This window comes from Micromys minutus, assembly GCF_963924665.1.
Source record: "Micromys minutus genome assembly, chromosome: 6".
NCBI lineage: Eukaryota > Metazoa > Chordata > Mammalia > Rodentia > Muridae > Micromys > Micromys minutus.
The window spans coordinates 24,009,781-24,016,850 of record NC_137975.1 but is presented as its reverse complement, the minus strand read 5'-3'; positions in this window follow the sequence as shown (position 1 = coordinate 24,016,850).

The following is a 7,070-nucleotide window of genomic DNA, read 5'->3' as shown; positions in this document are numbered from 1 at the left end:
TCACTTCGGATGGCTACTTGATTCAAGTAGAACTCTCAGCTACTTCTCCAGCACCATGTCTGCCTGCGTGCTGCCATGATCCATGCCATGATGATAATGGTCTAACCCTCTAAAACTGTAAGCCAGTCCCAATTAAATGTTGTCTTTTATAAGAGTTGTCCTGGTCATGGTGTTTCTTTCCAGCAATCAATCTTAATTAAGACAGAAGGAAGTATCAGTAGTCCGTAGGCACAGCTGGTCTCAGTTTGGCTCAGAGGACAGCGACTTACATATTCCAAGAACCTCACTGAGTTATTCACTTGTATTCCATTCACCATCATGTGACCCCGTAAGAATGGCACCAATCTACCTCCTAGCCTACACACTGAGAGACTGAGGATGAAGTAGCGATTTGTCACATGGACAGACTAGCAACCCAGCCAGAGGACTGCTTGAGCATGCTAATCTGAAGCACCACTTTTCAGATGAACAAGTCTCCTGTCCCTGTATTTCATATGTCCCTCTAAGGCTGGAGGATGGGTTTGTACACTTTGCTGAAGCCATATTTGAGGCCCTCCTTATGGTTCAGGGATGTAACACTCCCCACCCTTAGGGTTTAGGAGTCTGGGCCCCCAAGAGAAGTTCTTCAGGTAAGCCATCTTAATCATTAAATAAGGAGCCTTTAGTGTTTACTACGGGAAGGTAAAGGGGCATGGGGAGAGAAGCAGCTAGGCCCATTCCTGCCCTGATGTTTGGTTATCCATACAAGTTGATGTGTGTGCATGCACAGAGCTGGATGAGATAGAAAGGGGTGGGACTCAAAACCTTTAGTCTGCCAGGTTTTGTGCTAATACTGTGCCACACTCCAGCCCCCAAGTGAGATTCTAGACAACCCATCTACAAGAGAAGAGCTGCCTTCATTCAAGCAGGAATCATCATGCCAACCGAGTAAAGCCCACAGATGCCAGCCCAGCATGTCAGAAGACACAGGGCCACACTAGTCCCATGGGGATTGAAGCGGTGGCAGGTGAGTGACCTAGGTAAGCAGGCTTGGGGCCTGGCATTAAGGAGGAAGCCCATTGAATGTGAACAGGATGTTCCTGCTTTGTTTGCTTTCTCTGCAGGGTAGAAGGCAGGAGAGAACCTGGGAGGCTGGCACAGCGTCAGGCTCCTCCTCCTTTGGCTACAAGCCACTTAGCATTCACAGCACTGGCCATATTCCTGAGCAACCCTCCGCTCATCTCTCAGACTTGCATTTAGGCTCCATACTCTACAGCTGCCCTGGAAGAGGTCACCAGTCATGTGACCAGGCCCATCTCACGCCTGGACTGGGCAAGTGCTGAGCAAACCTAGACAGTGGGTCACCCACCCAAAGCTTCCATGTTGCCAAGTTCAATGCTGCCTGGTAGTCATTAACAGTCTGGCCCTCCAGCTCCTTCCTGACCCTCCTTCCCTCACTACCCTCTTTCTCCTCTTGGCTCCTGTCCTACCTTCCCACTTCCACATCCTCTTCTCTAGTTACCTTCTGTTCTTCAGTTTCTCCATCTTGGTTCTCCAGACCCTGGAGAATCCCGGCTTGCTCTGAGCTGGACATTGGGGATATGGTGGCCCAAGTCATAGTCTCTGGTCTTGAGAAGCTCACGAGTGAGTGAGAGAGCAGACATGGCGCCTGGGCCTGGAAGATAGGCAACAGGAAGTCTATGTAGAACACAAGTGCTTCAGGCTGAGGACGGACCAGGCCTGTCGTCAGAGTGTCAGAAACCATGTATATCAGGAAGTCAGTAACTTGGCTGAGTTTCAAAGAATGAATAGGCACTCCCTAGGCTAGAAGCAAAGGAGAAAGCTTCTCTAATGGGTGAGGGATGTGTGGGATACAGGACAATGATCCACAGAGCTGCACACAAGAGAAGTAGATGTGATTTGATGTAACGACATGCACCATAAAGGGGAGAAAGCCAATATGAGTTGGTGAAGAAGGCAGGGCCAGGTCACAAAGGACCTGGTGTGTCATGCCTCTATGACAAAGCCTTTGCTTAAGCTAGACAAGGCCCACAGCCTGGGGACTAAGGGAGAAGGCTGTGCATATGTGGGGTTGATTTTGGTAAGCAGCCATCAGACTCCCAAGATGTGCTTGATGACGCCAAAGCCGCTGTTGGAACTATTGGAGAATGAGAGGAGCCCACTGTCGGAGCTGTGGTTTTAGTTAGGGTCTTTGGTGGCCCACTGGAGCAAGAGCTATAAGAGGTGCATGCTGGGGTCAGTTTCCAAGTGCAGTCAATGGGTTTTGGCCTCTCGGGGCAGTGTGCTACCTCCATCTGCCTCTCCCCCTGGCCCATCCAATACTCGCCTGGACATGAACACATGTTCTCACTAGGATGTTCTCCTGACCGCCCCCCAAAGTCCACCTGCCCACACCTGGAACCAATAGATTCTTCAGAGTAAACCACTGAGCAGATGTTTTCCACTGGACTTGAGGCCAGCTCTACAATGAACTTACACAAGGAGCTCTAGTCTTTCTCTTAGGTCTTTCTAGCAATCAATCAACTCTTTATCTAGAAGTTTCAAATTTCTTGAGGTTTTCGGAGAAGATAATCTATTGCTACTATCCTCAGTGATCAGCTGGAAAGCGATTGTTCACTCTGAGAACCCACAGTAATACGGGGATGAGTCTTCGACCCCTTTCCAGGGGTGAGCAAGCCCCAGCCCCACTTTTAAGAACTGTCCTGCCCAGTCCTGCCAGGTGATCCTCTCAGTGGCCCGCCTGCCCTGCCAGCCTCACCAGCATCCTCACCAACCACTGCTCCAGTCTTGTTGCTAAGGGACACCTTCTCATTTACTCAGGCTCCGTGGGATGGCTTTGTTGCCATGGTAATGCATCAATGTGGAGAGAGAGAGGGAGAGAGAGAGAGAACATACTCGTGTGTGGTAAGTGTTGGGACTACTGCAGAATGCAGGGGTGGGGTTCTAATTTGATGATTGCCAGGGTCAACAAGACAGGTGTGTCTCCCCTGTCTTAAAGCCTTCTGGGGACGCAGCTGTCATTCCACTGAAGTCGAGTGGTTATGCAAGGTGTGTGTGTGTGTGTGTGTGTGTGTGTGTTGTGTGTGTGTATGAGTATACACGTCAGGACATTTAGCACAAAGGGGAAGGCAGGACGAGACACCTGGTACAGTCATAAAGCCAAAAATCCTGAACTCAGCTGAAAAATCACACTGAAGTACCATGATATTTTTTGTTTTTTGTTTGTTTTCAGATTATTCCCCGTGTCTATACATCATAGGAAAGCAATGGTCGGGATTAAAATAGGCTTTTCCCAGCCAGGTCCTGTTGTCCCCACTGATTATTAGACCTGAGGCCACTTGGGCTGAGGCAGGCTGGTGATTCTCAGGTCGCTGCTGTCCATCTCTGTCCTCCCTGTGACAGATATAGTGGCTCTTAGGGTAAGCTGCTCTGATTGTCATTTCCTACTTCTAAATATTCACTGACACCCCCACCCCCAAGCCTCAAGCAGATGGCTTTTCAGCTCGCTCAGCCTATGGAAGTCACTGTCTTTTAAATCCTGATGCCCCCAAGACTTGGGTATTCATACTGGGTCCATTCCGCCGAAGAGAAAAATGTAGACAGAGGCCACTTGTATCTTCAGAGAAGACCCAGGTCTCCAGCCTTCCAAGAGACTCTGAAGTGTGTGTGTGTGTGTGTGTGTGTGTGTGTGTGTGTGGCGTGCATGCTCGTGCACCAGAAGAGCTTTACAGCTGGCCAAGATCTCCCTGTTGGATGCTGTGAGCCTTCTGGGGAAAGAAGTGGAACATGCTTGAACTTTGGGTTTACAGAAATTATTCAAATGTGCTGCCCACACAGTCTGTGAGGCAGAGTGGTTTCCAGATTCCCCATATATCCCTCAGACACCTAAGGATGCCATCCTGTCTGCAGAGCAGTGACATGTTGCTGGGCCTGCTCCTCACTCAGATCTCATGGTACTCAGGTCTGCCAGAATCATGGCACTGCAAGGACCCCGCCCTGGCCTCCCACGAAGGAAGGGGATGCTGAAGGAAGGACCCCAGAAGAGGGGCTATTAGGAACACTACCAGCCAAGAGTCTCTTGCCTGATCCTCTGTAAGGAGAGGAGTAAACAGGCTGCCGGGAAGGGAGGGAGTACCAATGGGGTGCCATATTTACATCCTGTAACTCATAGCAGCCCCGAGAGAAGAACTGTTATTATCCCCCATGCAGATAAAAAACAAGCCAGAGCTAGAACAGACCAAGGTGACACAGACTTGATCAGAGGGCAGCAGAGTGGATGTCCCACAGTAGCATGAGGTCCTGCGTAGTACTGCAACTAACGAGCCGTCTGAAGAGAAAGGTGCAAGAAAACAGGCGTGGTTGAGTGGGGGACACCAGAGTCTGGAAGGATGTCTTTGGAAGGATGCAGACGGGCAACAGAAAAATGAAGGTTCAAGCTTCACATCTCTCTTCCTACGCCTGGATGGGCGTGAAGTGCCCAGTGCATACTCATAATTCCAGCTAGAGTGCTGCAAACATCACACACACACTCTTACCTAGCTAGTAGCTCCTCTTCCCACTTTCTGCCCATGCCTTTGTCAGGGACTGCCAAGGCCCTGTCTGTCTGGGCTCCATATCGAAACCCATCTGGAGCCATTGATGCCTTTATTGTAGGTTTTTTTCTTTTTGAAACAAGATATAAGTAGTCCAGGCTAGCCCCCGGCACAGGTGTACCACCACACATAGCTAAGACAATGCCTCTACTTATTTTTTTATTATCATTTTTATTATTGGTACTTGGAATTGAATTGGTATTAGGGTTTTGTGGCTGCTACGTAAGCTCTCTGCCCTAAATTACACCCTTAGCTCTTTATATTGTTTAGATACCCAGACTTGGATTCCATTCCTAGACCAGACATGTCTTGAACTTTTTGCTTCTTTGCCTCGGCCTCCCAAGGAGCTGAGATTGTAGTCATAAGCCCCTTTGAATAAGGATCCTATCCTCTGCTGCAGCCTATGTTGTCTTGACATGTGATGGTCCATCTGTGCACCTCTCCCCCAGTGGAAAGTGAGCGGCATGAGAACAGGGCCCGACTTGAAGGATCTAGTACCAGTGGCATATGGTGCTGTGCTTGTCGGTGGACAAACGGTGGTAATTATCTCGACTGCTTGTTGAGTCTTTGTGAACCAAGCCCTGGGCTAAGCCTTTGGCATATATTATCTCTGATATGCACCACAGCCAGAAGATATAGACTAGTGTCTTTTCCTATAGGATGTAAAATCAGGCTCAGAAAGGTTAGGTCACTGGCCCAAGATCGCACAGCGGTAAAGAGAGCTCTGAGTATGAAGGCACACTGAAGAAGCCTCAAGTCCTGCCCAGTATAGCACACTGCTGTCCCAACCCTGACTCTATTTTTATTTATTTTTTCCTGATTCCACAAACACACAGTTCTGTAAATATTCTAACCAGCCCTCAAATCACGTCCTCCTCCCTCCACTGCCCGGGCTGCCAGGGCTGCCACAGTTCAAAACTGTACCACCCTTCACTAGGCCTGACCTCTGACCTTGCCCCGGCCGCTGGAGAGGGTGTCCTAAGGTGACCTGGTGAGACCTCTTTCCCGAGATGTTCCATGCTGCTCCCTGTCATCCTGGCTTGAGAATCGCCTCTGTTCTCTTCCAGTGACCCTCAGCTCAGACAGAGCCCAGGGACTGCCCCTGGTCCTCCCAGCGCTGACCTCTGCACCAGTGTCACAATGGGACTATGTTCTGAAGACTCAGCTGCCACCCTGTGGCCACAGCGTAGGTGGCAAAACCCTGAAGAGTCACTAAGCATGTGTCCCTGAGGGGTAGTGGGATCTCGGACCACTCTCTCTCTTCTCTTTGACTTTCAAGCCCAGAGATGAGTGGCTTCCATATTCCACCTGTTCCTAGCCATGACATCATCTGCTGTCATAGTTCCAGCAGTCATTTGTTCACAGGCTGGAACCTCCAAAACCATGTCCCCCACCTTTCCCCCCTCCACCCCTCCACATTCTCTTTATAAGTTGGTTACCTCAGGTACCCGCTATGGCAAGGAAAGGTAGACTTGAACTTTCTGTTCGCTTCCCTTCTGCACAAACCCCTGGAGGGCAGGGCCCGGGTTTTATTTATCCATGGTGCTCAGAAGCCTGGTTATTCCTTGACATTTAGAAGATGTTCAGAAACTGTTTATTGAGACCTTTTGACCTTACCCCCTGGCTCTCTGAAACTCTACCCTTTGGCCCCATCTTCTTTAATCCTCTAGATATTTAGCCACAGTCCAGCCCTCTAACCCTCTCCTTGACACAGACTCCCTGCTCCCTGTCTTTGTTATTTTCCTCCTCCTCTTCCTACTCTTCCTTCTCCCTCCTCTCCCCACCCCCTTCTCTTCCTCCTCCTCTTGAGAGTAGGCCTCACTGCTTGGCTCACCTAGAATTCACTGGGGAGACCAGGTTGATCTTGAACTTATAGTGATCCTTCTGCCCCTTCCTCGCAAGTGCTGGGTTTACAAGGCAGGCTCGTGCCACCATGCCTAAGCTCGGGTATTCTTATTCATGTTCATGGAGCAGGACAGGTATTCTCTGCCCCAAATCCAGAGGCTTGGCTGTCGGCAGGCATTCTTCGCAGCCCTTCAGTGTATAACAGCCACAGCTGCATAAAGTGCTCATGCCCAGAAAAATCTACATGCCCTGGTAGAGAAAGTAACACAGAATAGGTCGCAAAGAGCAGGAAGGCCCTTGTGGGATGTTAACCACCCGTAAGTCACTCTCATGTGGCTGTGACCTCAGGCCTATGTCCTCTTTCCAACACCACATTCTCCTCAAGCCAACGGTTTGATTCAAAGCACCCTTCTCAAGGGCACCCAGATTGCAGAAGCTATGTGCCATGTCTGCCAAAAGGAGGGAGAGAGGGCAAGGACCTCCTTGATATAGTCCCAAGAAAGCACAGGAAGCCAGGATAGAAGGGCTCTGCATAAGAACGTAGTCCCTCAGCCCACCCCCGACTTTTATTGTGTGCTTTAAACAAACAAAAGGTATGTTTATATTTAGCGTGTGTCCCTGCACGAATTTCAC